The sequence below is a fragment of the Orcinus orca genome, chromosome 8 (genome assembly GCF_937001465.1).
Source record: "Orcinus orca chromosome 8, mOrcOrc1.1, whole genome shotgun sequence".
NCBI classification, from domain to species: Eukaryota; Metazoa; Chordata; class Mammalia; order Artiodactyla; family Delphinidae; genus Orcinus; species Orcinus orca.
Window position 1 is genome coordinate 68,958,365 of NC_064566.1, and position 14,232 is coordinate 68,972,596.

The window sequence follows — 14,232 nt, forward strand, 5'->3', positions numbered from 1 at the left end:
TTTCCCCCCCAGATCCTCTTTCCCACTTTTTCCATCCTGTTCTGGGCCCCAGAAGGCTGTCCTGTATAGAATGCTTCAATGGGCCTCCAATTGGTTTTGAGGTTTGGAGATAGTGGAAGGAGGTCGATCCTAGGACAGAGGTGAAGGAGGTCAGGAATTCATTTTTCTGGTACCCTCCTTACTAAGTCCCTACAGGTTGGCTGCATCCCTCTAAGAAAGTCACAGCTTCTGTCGGGCAGCCCTCTCCAGGGTCCTGGTAAACACTCCTTCTTATTGCCTTTCCAGGCATAGAGGCAGGAATGTTCCTCCTCCCCACTGCCTGCCCTCGGATACCACATCATCCCCTGTTGATGTTCTTGAAAAGCTGCCCATATCATTGTAAATAGTTCCTCTCCTCGACTCTCCTCAATTAGCACTTTGTATGAGTATGTATGCGTATGCCAGCTGTTTCCTGGTGAGACCTTTATAACTGCACATACATAATCTCATTTATTTCCCTAAGAAGACTTCATGTATTATCTCCATTTTACAAATGAAGAAACTGAGAGTAAGAGAAGTTAAACGATTAGCTCAAAATCCAATAGTACTGTCAAGTTTCAACTACACTGTCTCCAGAAACATTTATTCAGACAATGGGAAATCACATCCGTATCCCAGAAAGTTCTTAAAATTTGGAATCCTGTATGGCTTTCGTTACCACCTCAGTAACTTTCTTGGGGGTGGTTATTGATTCAGGCCAATAATCATCAGGTAGGAAGGTGGCAGTTAGTGAAGCAGCTGTTGCCTTGATTTTGGCGAAACACTCAGGCTTCTGACCAAAAAAATAAAGCATGCTGGGTAGAGCAGTACATGGGTACCAAGTGAGGGCCCCTATCATATGTCACTCACTCTGCCTATCCATCTATCATCTCCAGGCTCTTCCCCTTTCTTCAGGGCTGTTAAGTTGGGAATAGAATTTTCTGCAGTCCCCTCCTCTCATCTTCCCTTCCCCATGTCCAGTTCCTGGAGGGCCCTACTGAGGATATACTGTCCTAGGGCTGTATATTAAATTGTAAATTATCCTGGAAAAATTGTCCACGGAGGCTCCATTTTTCTGCCATTTGGCAGTGGGGCAAAGATGGGGTTAAAAAGAGGGGGTAAAGTGATAAGAGCTAGGTTAGGTTAGTTCGGTTTGGTCCCTTTAACTAGATTCTTGCTCTTAACCTTTTCTTCTAAGTCATATTTTAAAAAGGTAAGAAAATGAGTTCTCACATCACAATGGTCTAGTTAATTTTGTTGAAAGTACTCATAGTAATAAATGTAACAACAAGGGAATCTAACTTTCATGGAGGCAAGCCCCACGCTAAGTGAGTTTCACTCATAAATTACCCCATTTACCCTGCACAGCAACCCTACGAGGCAGGTGTTGTATTACCCCATTTTTTAGCTGAAAAAAAACTGAGGCTTAGACAGATGAAGCAACTTGCCCAAAGTCCCACAGCTGAAAACCAAGTTCAGTTGCAACGCTGGGATGCATGTTGCAAACCACTGAGCCTCCCAGCCACTTGAGGGAGGGCCTGACTCCTGAGCTGGCAGGTTGTGGGTGCATTTCCACGCTGCAGGCCACTGGTTGGTGGTGTGATTGAGTCATTAGTGCGTTGTACGTATTGTCTGTCTGTTCTCACAGAATGAAAGGTAAGGAAGATCCTCAGGAAATCAGGTAATTGGGCTTCACTGTTGGGGCTTAACTGACATAAATGTCACTACCCACATATTCAACATTGTCCTCTGAAAATATTACCCTGTGAAGGGCAATAGAAAAAGTGACTTACGGCAAGTGCTAGGAAGCACACACTTATTTTCCCACATGCTATTTATTCCTTTTGGTATTTAATATAAATGGTAAGAAGGCTTAAAACTTGTACTTAAATAAATCCCAGGCGTCCTTCCAAAAGGCTTAAAAGAAGAAGAGTGCTTTCAAAACTGTGCTGCTTTCCATTTTAAGCATTATGTATTGGTTAAATATTAACCTATAAGGAAGTTATTTAACCTTCATTGCCTTCTAATGAAACTATTGTCATGCCAAGTACAGAAGTCTGGGTTTTCTCTGGTCACTAAGAATTCAGTATCCTCACGTGTAAAATTTAACTGGATAAGCCCCCTCCGTTTCAGGATTTAACATCAGGGTCTGGTTTGGGATTTGATTTGATAGGCCATACCCGTCAGTTTTTGTGTAGCCTACTTTTTATCACAGTTCAAAGGGAGTATGTGAAAGACTTACTTATGGTAAGTAGGTCACCAGAGACACATGTCAGGCCTGAGGAATCCTAGAATTTCCACTACTTAGAACACTCTCCACGGTGATCTGAGGAGCTTTCTCACAACTTAATAACGTTGAGTGATACCAGCTGCATTGGGAAGGAGTAGAACCATACCTCACTAGGGAAATCTGCCTAGGAGATGCCGATCCCCAGTGGACCTCATTAGAGAAAATAAGTACACATAATCTGCTTTTTTGTAATGAAAAAGAGTGGCATGGAAGTTAGAAAGTTTCCACTCAGGAGACAGGAGATGTTCCAGCTAGAGGATTGCATTCCAGCTCATGTCCTCAGAAGTTTATAAGACAAGACGTCCTTAGAAAAAGGTACCCTTTTAAAAAGAAAATGTCACCACCCTGTTTCCTTTAAGGCCAAGCTGGTAGCCAACCACATTAGGCTCCATTTATATGGTTCTCTTTCTGTCGATTTTGTTTCTCAGTCATAATAGCCCATAATTGCTCATTGTTTGATTTTTCCCTCATAAAATGGCTAAGCACTTTGACCTGATTTTCTCAATAGACTGCATCCATTTTATAATAAATTAGATCAGTGATTGACTTCTTAAAGATGGACTATTGTATTAAGTCAGAGAAGTGAGAAATTGACCAAGGAACAGTTCATTTTGCATAATGTGTTTCCTAATTCATCCTCTAATCAGCTCTTTGGATCTACATTAATTGTGTCAAGAGATTCTTTACCATCTAACAAGTTTGACTTTATTGGCGATCATTCAAATGTAGCTCTTTGAGGAAATAAAAGACAAAGCTATTTATATCACAACACTTAGGTTTTTAAAAACAAGACTCTTAGTAATAATCTTCATTTACATGTCAATTACCACAACTTGATTCTGACATAGAAAACAAACTTACGGTTACCAAAGGGGAATGGGGGGAGGGATAAATTAAGAGTTCGGGATTAGCAGATACACACTATATATATATAAAATAGGTAAACAACAAGGACCTACTGTATAGCACAGGGAACTATATTCAATATCTTGGAATAACCTATAATAGAAAAGAATCTGAAAAAGAATATATATATGTGTTTATATATAAATATATAAACTGAATCACTATGCTGTACACCTGAAACATTATATATCAATTATATTTCAATTAAAAAAGGTAAAAACAAAAAAACTTGATTCTGGAATATAGCTCTCCGTGCATAAAATTTGCCTGGCCTCATACCTTCTGGACTTGGACTAGTACAGTAGGAATGGGGACAGAGTAGACTTCCCATTCATGGTGGATAGGTTTTCCATGCATAAGAGGGTACCTCCTGGAGTTGACCATAAATTACAGCCTCGTGCTGTACAAAATAGTGCCTTACAATTGCTATGCATGTTCCACAGCTTGATTTCTTTAAGCATGTCCTGAAAAAATGAAGCCACTAGCCCAAATTGGGCTGAATTCCAGGTTGTTACAACTGAATGGTCAAAGAATTTCCCCCAGAAAAGCTGCTCTCCTGTACACTATCCAAACCAATGGAAGAACATGTCGGTAACGGCTGCTATTCACAGGAATCGGTTCCTTGCAGGACTCCTGAAACCCATTTAACGGGTTTATAAAGATTTGCTGCTGAACCATCTACTGTCTTTGTAATTATCTTCTTTTACTGTTGAGAAAGAAAGATAAACCAGGAAACATTTAAAAAGTGTATTTTACAACAGTACTTTCCACCAGGTCTAGAGTAACACACAAGCATATCTTAATACCTTAAGTGAATGTCCCTCAAGCAAATTGCTATCCCCATGCCCCCATTTTCCCTCCCCTTCCACAATTTATTAGTATCATTGCTATAACAGAGATTATTCATTGTCCCTTCTTTTTCTTTCATTGAAATACAACTTTTAACTCTGCACATGGGAACCTAGCCATGTGTGCTGTATGACTAGACTCTGGCCAATACGATCTGAGCAGAAAGAATAAGTGCAGCGTATGAGTCTTGCCCTTGAACCATGCACATAAGGGTAACACTCTAGGGATGACAAGCCACCAAAACAGAAGGAGCCTGGGCCCTTGATGATTTCCTAGAGTAGAACTAGTGACATCATCTTGGACTTCGTTGTGAGAGAGAAATCTTATTTGAATCATTGTTACGTTGGGTCCCTGTCACCCACAGCTAATGAATACAAGCTTTCATTCAGATGACTATAAGGTTTACGGTAAATCATACGAAGAAAAGATTACAGGCTCTTACTCAAGTCTATGTTAGCTTGATAATGTCAGCAGAAAACTTGCTCCACACAAATCCTCTGTGAAATTTTGTGTTTGTCCAGATAGACAAAGGAAATCAGTTTACTTTTCTGGTTAACTTGGAATTTACAGAAATACTTACCAGAAGTTTTGATAGAAGGATGCCTCATTACTTGGAGAGCAAAAGAGCTTGGGCAGTATCACGTTCTATTGGTTCACTTCTCAAAGTTGGGTCCATGGACCAACAGCATCCTTGTCTTTCAATGAAGAATCTCAGACCACACCCCAGATCTACTGATCAGAATCTCTATTTATAAAACAATACAATGTGACTGGTGGCACATTCAAGTTTGAGAAGCATTGTTCTAGGAAATAACATGAGAGAGCCTGGTGGAATTTCTATATTCTATAACAGTAGTTCTCAAAGTGTAGTCCCTAGACCAGTAACATCAGCATCACTTAGAAACTTGCTAGAAATATAAATTCTTGGCCCCCACCCCAGACCTACTGACTCAGAAATGCTGAGGGTGTGTCCCAGCTATTTGTATTTTAACAAGCCCACCAGGGTGATTCTGATGCATGCTAAAGTTTGAGAGCCACCATTTTAAAGCCGTATTTCCTGAAATTTGTTTTTGGAATAGTAAAGTCAGTGTAAACAAATGTCATGTGGAAAGTGTTCCATGGTCAAATAAGTTTAACAAAACGAAACAGTTTTATTTAATGCCGAGTTTTTATGGTCTCTAATATGTTAATGTGCATGGCCATACCCAAGAGGGTGATGCAGAATGCAGAATTTAACAAACACACTTGACATCAGAACCATTTTTCATGAATTAACTCTTAGGACTGGTGTTCCATGGACCAAACTTTGGGAAATGCTTTTCTGTAGTTTCTCAAATTTGCTGAAATATTTTCAGGCTGAGGATACAGTTTACAACTGATTACATTTAAAGTGAAAGGTTCCAGAGAAGCCAATCCAAACTCCAGGATTATTGTTTCTTTACCACACTCCTTTCCAGGCATCTGGCATCAGGTGTAATCACTGAGATTCTTTATTCCTCTTTTTCGTACAACCACTCTCATCTTCTGTCCTAGGCTTACAGGATTTGGCATCCCCTAAAACAACATAGGGAGCCCATTCAGCTTGAGGATTATCTAACATTTACTGAGCACTTACTTTGTTCTAGGCCTCATGCTAAGTGCTTTCTTATATGTTATCTCATTTAATCCTCGCAACAGCCCTGCAAAACAGATGTTATTATCAATATTTTAGAAATAACTGATGCTCAGAAAGGAAGTGAATCCCAAAGCCCCATAGTAAAAACCAGACCCAGGACCCCAATTCTGATCTGATGGATTTTAAAGCTTCTACTGATTATACCATTTCCACTGCATACTTCAGGCTGTCAGCATCACCCTGCCGGCTAAAATATTGACTCCATGCCGCTGTGTCTCTAAGCAATCTGATTATCCATACCAGATTAGGATAGGGCTTTTTGGTAATGTGTTGAGAAATAAGGGGAAAGCTCAGGTAATTTTTGAAGTTAATAGCTCTTCCACTTGGAACAAACCCAGGATGGTTCTACATACAAAACAAGCTTCTCAAAATCAACAAGTATTCATTGATCATTAAGTCATGTGCGTGGAGGAGGGACAATGGTTCATTTGCCCAATCAATTTGGGAACACAAAACAGTCCACGTGCAAGAACACTTACCCATGCACAGCTGTATATGCCAAGGGCGGAACAACTGGACTGAACGACTTCCCAATGTGACAGGGGTTAAAAATAAGTAGAGGTGCCTTCTAGTTGGGCTGGTGATGCATTTCCCCTTAAATCTCAAAATCTGTAGTAGAGGAGGTATAGCAGTTCTGAGGAAGTGGGAAGCGGTGGCATTTGAAGGACCGTGAGAATACTTACTAGAGCAGTTCACCTCTGACTGAGCCTTGAAGGTGGAGTCAGGATTTGGAGAGGCCCTAGGATGACCCCTTGGCTGGAGAGTCCAGAAGACGGCGGATGCAGTCAGTGTGACGACCCCCCCCCACTGACACTCCCAGTTCAGGTGTTAGCTTCAGTGTCCAGGCAGAGTCCACGCCTCCCCATTGTCACAGGGCGCTGTTTACAAGAAGAGGCCTGGCTCTCCTCAGCCGACCCAATGCATGACTTGCTCTTTTGATGAGAAGCCTGCTCTTACGTTAGGTCACAGTACAGAGACCTATTGAATAGTTCAGTCACTTCAAGATTAATCCGGCACATCCAGGAATCTTTGTACTTGCTCTCAGGATTCACACCTTCTCTTTTGGTGCTTATCTGTTGTTGAAAAGAGCGGCTGCCTCGACTCCACTTCCCATGGGGTGATCCATGCTCTGATAGCAAAGGTCCCAGTTTGCCTGGGATAGCCCCAATTTACTCCGTTGTTTGGAATGTCCCAGTTCGAATAGTAAGTTTATGGCCACCCTATGCACAGTGCTAGTCACCTTCCAACATGGGAGCACGTGCCCAGAGAGCCACTCTTGTCCCTTGTTCCAGCGAGTTGGATCTACATTTCTGATACCGTTCACAGGGACATAATGCCATGGGCCAATACTGTCACCCCTCCCAGGAGTGTGGATTTGGGTAAAGCCACTGCTCTTTGAAACTCATCCTTCCAAAACAATTTAAATAGCCACCTAGCCGACAGTAAGGACAAATTATAGATATTTTGACTTTCAACAGTACGTTACACTTTTCAAAAGAGCACTGCTAACACATCAGTCACAAATTGTGCCCTTGCTTGACAGCTCTGGTCCCGAATTCTCAGATGAAAATCTTGAGTACCTGGCGTTACCACCCAGTGAACTGTTTCCTCTTTACCAGGCTCAGAAACAACTGGGGAGGTGCACTAAGCAAATGTCAGACGTAAATGTTACATTGAGCAAACAACGGGAGGGAAGAGTACGTGACGAGGCAAGAGCAGCTCCACGCCACACAGCTGTTCCAAGGGCGAGCAGACCATGGTGTCCTGGCAGACGGTATGTACTCAAACAACGTTAATGTCTTCTTCTCCCCGCTCTGATTGGAAATTCTCTTGCCACTTTTAATTTAAAGGGCTCTTAGGCTTCTCCGCTGCTCAGCTCTGAGACAAGACGTGCTGGGCATGAAGGCTGGAAATGCCCCTTAACATCTGCTTCTGGCTGGATTGGCAATGAACATGGATCATTTAGAGCTCAATTTAAAAGAGTAAAAATTTGTTGAGAATATAACTGTGAGCAAGACTAAGTGGGGACTAGAGGGGTTTTTGTTTGTTTGTTTTTATAAATTTTATTTATCTATTTTGGCTGCGTTGGAGCTTCATTGCTGCCCACGGGCTTTCTATAGTTGCGGCGAGCGGGGGCTACTCTTCATCGTGGTGCGCGGGCCTCTCATTGGGGTGGCCTCTGTTGTTGCGGAGCACGGGCTCTAGGCACGCCGGCTCAGCAGTTGTGGCGCACGGGCTTAGTTGCTCCGCGGCATGTGGGATCCTCCCAGATCAGGGCTCGAACCCATGTCCCCTGCATTGGCAGGCGGATTCTTAACCACTGCGCCACCAGGGAAGACCCGACTATAGGGTTTTGAATATGATGTGGTCCTTGACCAGCACAGAATTCATCAAACAAGGATGCACTTACCAGGAGAGGTGAGGCTGGTACAAAAATAACTGGAAAATGAAATAGAATCTGACAAGTACCCTAAAAGGAGTAGAAACAAAGGGCAATGGAAACAAAAAAGAAGGAGAGAGTAGTTTTGACTTAGGGGAAGGTAAGGATTCATGGAGGTAGAATTTTTAAATTTATATCATCATAATAACAACATCCACTAGTATTTATGAGGGCTTATTATCACTCAAGAGCTATTCTAAGTGCTTTAAATGTATTTTTATCGAAATTAGTCTCATTTAAGCTTGCCCTTGAAGAAAAGGCATATTTGAGAGAAACAAATGGAGAAGAAAGGGTATTCCTGGTAACGAAAGCAGACTAATGAAAGGTATGACACATCAAGAGGCATTCAGGAAACAGTAACTGTTGTAGTCAGTTTGCGCCAGACTTTGGGATATGTAAGGAGTAAGGGAGATAAGGCTCGAAGCAAAAGTTAGTGCCTTAAATATCACAATAACAAATCTAAGGTGTTTTCACTAGGCATTGAGGTTCCATTACAGCAATGACTCTTAGTCATCAGAATCCCATGAGGAGCTTTCTCAAAGTACACAGGCCCTTGCCCCAATACCAGAGACTAAGTAAGTCTCATTTGCAGTTCAGTTTTTCAAAACTCCTGGGCAATTTGGGGAGTCATCCCAGTTGAGAACCACTAATCTTCTGGGGACTGCTGTGATTAGATTTTAGCTCTAGGAAGACGTAAGCAGCAACGTAGAGGATAATCAGGTGGGACACAGCCTAATCTCGGGGTGCTGAGTTAATACACCCCTGCAATACAAGTGAAGTGTGAGGAGGCCTGATGGGAAGTGACAGTGGGCATGCTCTGCTGAGGTGAACATAGCACAGTGTTAGAACCAGCTGGGTCTGTGCATTGGCCAGATGGGGGGAGGGAATGAGATAACTCTGACATTTAAGCTCAGGCTAAATTGGTTTGTACTGGTTGGTTGGTACTAGTCCTGGCAGAGATGGAAAAAACAGAAAAAGGATCATATTTGAAAGCTCAAATGATGAGTCTGGTTTTGAACATACTGAATTTGAGATGACCCTGGGCAACCTTAGGTGAAGGGTACCAGACAATCAGAAATGTACATCTAGCCCTCATCCCTGGAAACCCGTCAATCCTGGCAACCTAGGAAAGTTGGTCACCCTACTACCCTTAAAGAAAAGAGCACAGTGACCTTAGAATGATTATTAGATAGCCTTAGATTTAACACTTTTAACTGTTCAAAATCTGTTCTAAGGAGATTTTTCACTATGATCCCACTGAAGGATAGAATAATAATAATTACTAACAATAGCTATAATAATGCATTCATTGAGCAATTGCTACTTTCTAGGCAATGTGATAAGTTAATGCAACAATGCTGTGAAATTAGTAGTATTATTCCCTAGCAAATGTCTAGTTCCAGTGCCATTTATCTGGACAAAAGTGAAAATCAAGAAACTAACAATTTATTCTATAAATTACAACCAAAGTAATTGGTAAACTTAGAATAGGAGGATACTCCCTTCACACAAATTCCTGTCCTAAACCAATAGCACACATCAGTTTTTGTGGTAGAATACTAGAGTCATTCTACTAATGTCGGGAAGAAAACAAGCCAGCTATCACTGTTATTATTTAATTTTATCCTAGAAGTTTTAGACTCTAAAATAAGAATATTTAAAAGATTAAATAAATAAAGATTGGAAGGGTGTCAACATAGTTATTAGTTGCAAATCATGATTGTTTACCCAGAAAAGTTACACAAATCAGATGAAAAACTGCTAGTTCTAATAAAAGACTTTACATATATATCCAGAGGAAGATGTTTTGATAATAGTAACCACTGGAAATTTCTAGCTGAGGGTTATGGTGGAGTTTTATTTTCTTCTTTTTCTTGTGTTACAGGTGACATGCTAGGGATTTGATGGGACCCAAAAGAACTATCCTGAGAAATTACCCTTCTCAGCAGTAACTTCCCTTAGTGCTATTGAGTGCAGGCCTTTGAAGAAAGGGGATATAGGGATTTAGGACAACCAGTCTTCGAAGGGAGGGTGGGGAGTTTCATTGTCTGGACTGGAGGTAGCCCTTTTATGTTCAAGGACCCCAGAAATAGGGAACTGCTAGACAGGAGAGGCCCCAGGGAGAGAAAGATGGTTAGAGCTTTGGGTACGTAAGCTGCTAGACTCCTAAGCCTGCCCTAACTCAGAGGTCCATAATCATTCCAACCCCCTGAAGGAGCTGTGCTGGGGAAGATGAAGCACAGAAGAATTGTATTTAGTGTGATCATATAATTTATTGACAAACTTGGGACATTTTTTGTGACTGGACCAGGACGCAGTAATTACGCTAGGTGTCAGCTGAGATGGTCAAGCAGCGTATGTGCTTTGTGAATGCACATTGGGCCAGTGCCAGGGGCTGGGGTGTGCTCGTCCAGCCTGGCTGCCACTCTGCAGTGGTTGTTCCTTCTTGTGGTTCCAGATGACCTTGTGGGATCAGGCTCCTGGTGACTTTAGGAATCTCAGCTTTTCTCTCACGGAGACATTGTTTGCTAATTCTTGGGTCCATATTGCAGGGAGGAACTGCATCAAATATATACTCATATATACATGTGAAAATGCACATATATGTATGTGTGTATATATATATATACACACACACACACATGTATATATCTGCACTTACATAAGGAGATATACTTAGCTGTATTTTTAAACTTTCATCTGAGAACATATGCCATTTCTATAATAATAGTACACTGAATTTTCCCAGGGCACATCAGTCTATGGGTAGAAATAAGGCCATCTTCTCATTAATTCCCAGTTTTCTCTGGCTCAATTTCCCACACACCGTGACCTCCTAGCCCCTGAGAGTCAGTAGGAGGTGTTATGTGTTAACAGACTGATAGTGCAGCTCTGAGCTGCCCCGAGCTGCTGTGTCAGGAGCCAGCATCTCTGTTGCAATTCTACTGAGCATAGCGGTTCTCTCTGGGTGCCAAAGCTGGGCAGCATTGGAAACTGTTAACTGTGGTTACAGTGGGTGCCTGTGGGGAATACGTGTGCGAGGGAATACTTACTTTTTAACTGTATGATTTGTTGTGCCTTTTGAAATTTTCTCTATACTTATAGCATTCTTTCAGATATAGAAATAAGTAACAAGTTTAAATAGCTATGTAGGAGCCAGCTAGAATGCCTCTCTGGTTTCTGTGTTATATTCGGGTAGAAAAAACCAAAGCAGGCCTGCTTGTGCCTCAGCGTGTTCCAAAACTGCCCTGTCGTTTTACTTCTCAGTCCTTGCTCTCCTCAGGGCCAAGACAAGCATTTAGAAGACATTTACGGGACAGAATCAGATGCCAGCCACTTGCTCTAATTCTCTTCCTTCTGATGGTTAAGGCTTTGTGCCACAGTGAGTCAAACTCACTCTGCCTGGCTTTTCAGCCTCAGCCGCTGAAAAAAAGCCTCCATTGAGTCACTTAGAAACTCACCAGACATTCCCAAGATGAGTGAACCACCAACAGGGGACCCGACCAAGGGTTAACATGAGTTTGACGAAAAAGGTTTTTAAAAAAGAAAAGTGCTCTGAGAAACACCAATTATAAATGAAATTGTCTGTACAACCCTATAAAGGGCTCTTCGTATGCTTAGCCAAACTCCTCCTTTCCCAGGCAGGGTAAACTGTGAGGCCATGTTTATGTAGTTAGTGTTATGGTTACAGGAGCAGCATGGGGAAGGCTTAGCTCTTTATTAAAGGGGAAACTTTCTGTCCCTGAGAAGCCTCTAAGAAGTAGGGTTGTCTCAGGGGCCCTGAACACATGTAACAATGCCTGGCATGTAGCAAATGCTTAATACATGTTAGCTTTTAAAATTATTGTTGTAGTTGTTTCCATAAATTCAAGTGACTTAGAATGTCAAAAGCTAAAATTCATTTTAAAAATCTGGAGTTTAGGTCTCTCAGGAGACCAACAATGACATCTCAAAGCCATGTATCATCGTTTTAGCAACAATTACTCCCTCCAGAATGGCAGGATCTTTCAGAAGATTCTCAGACCTAGTTGTTGGAAAGGAGCAATGATTAAGGTAATACCGTGGGCTCTGCTGTCACCTAGTGGAAAATTAGATTATTAGAAGCTGTCCTCAGTTATAATCTCATTGCGATCATTGCCAGCTGGCTCCCATTGACCTGCACTATACGGTTCATCACAATTACAAAACACGGACAGAGTCCATGTCTGTGTTGCCACGCTTTTTTTTTTTTTTTTTTTAATCCTCCCAAAAAGCAAAGGCTCATGATCTTGTGTGAGCTGCCCAGTCAGAAACCAGTGGCCGTAGAGAGCGTTCTTGGCAACTTCCAGGTCTCCTGGTCACTAGAACATTGCCGGATCCTGAGGACAGAGAGTCTGGCACATGGTAAGCCTTTGACAAATAACTGCTGGATGAATCTTTGCCACGATCATAACAGACCTAAACAAACAAACAAAATATGCACACAACAAACAATGAAAACTGGAAGCTACTTAATCACGTTCGCTTTAGAGTTTTTAAAGTGTTTTCATATATTATCTTAAGTTAGTCTCAGAAAAACCTACACAATAAAGTATATTTTCCCGTTTTAAAGACGAGAAAATTGCTGCTCGGGAAAGATAACACAGGAAGTCAAGTGGAAAAATCTAAGCTGTCTTCTGACTCCAAATTCTGAGTCCTACCCAGATCGGTACAATGCTTTGCGGGATCCTGTGGGTGGCTCATCAGGGGAGATATTAGGAAAGAAGGGAACATTCTGGTTTGTTTTTGAGAGAGGAGAGGAGAACCCTATAGAAGAGAAAGGGCATCCAGGACAGAAGGCAGGGCCCTGAGGACCACAGGCTGCGAGGTAGGAAAAGACACTCTTTTCCCCCCTTAGGGCTGGCCCCTCCACTGTGTGGAGATCCCCTGCCCATGGGTTCCTCTGGACTGTTGCTAATCTGGGAATCTCCCCTTTCCACTTCTGCAAATTTCCATGGGCAGATCCCTTCCAGCTTTAAAAATCAAAAATAAAAATCTGCCTTCACCCAACTGTCACTATGATGCTACAGTTTTGCTCTCATTGTCTTCAAAATAGGGTTATTGGAATTGTAGACTCAGCAATTTCACTTCTAGTGCACCCAAACCCAAGCATGATTTTGACACCAATCCCACTGCCTTCCCCCTGGAAGCTGCTGTTGACCAGGCCACCAAGGACCACCTACTTGCCAAATCCAGTGGACTTTGAAGATGTCTGCTTTACTCCTCGGGGCATTCACACTGCTGGCCATGTCCTCCATGCTGAAATTCTGTCCTTCCACAGCTCCTGAGACATGGCACCCCTGGGTTCTCCCTTCATGTGTGCCACTTCTTAGTCTCCTTCATTGTGATACTCTTATCCTCCAAGCTCCCCCCAGAAAAACTCAAAGTATCACCACCTGACACTTAATTCCATGTCTTAGCCTAAACCTCTCCCCTGAGTCCCTGTCTCATTGGATCTCTCGGAGACACTATAAATGCACTGAATCCAAATCGTGCCCATCACCTTCTCTCCACCTGCTTCCCAAGCCAGGGAAGGAAAAGTTATCAACAGAAAAGTGTAATAGTAAAACAAAATTAGTGGAAGACCCCTGGGCTTAAAGGGAAAATAATGTCATCTTGTTGGGGAGAGAACTTCACCTAAAGACTTAAAAAATTTGTTTCACCTTTCTCTTTTGCAAAAGTCTCAAGCTTATAGGAAAATTACAAAGTTAGAACAATAAATTCCCATATATCCTTCACTAAGATTCCCCAATTGCTAATACTTTGCCACATTTGCTTTATCTCTCTCCATACATAACTATATGTATATATATTATAATTTTATTGATGAATCATTTGAGAGCAAGTTGCAGACATCACAACCATCTATTCCTAAATACTTTAGCATCTATCTTTTGAGAAGAGAGACATTCTTTTACATGGAGCAATGATCATTTAGAAAATGTAATGATGATATAACACTATTATGTAATAGGCAGTTCATAAAAATTTTTAGCAGTTGTCCCAATAATGTCCTTTACAACAATGTGGGTTTTT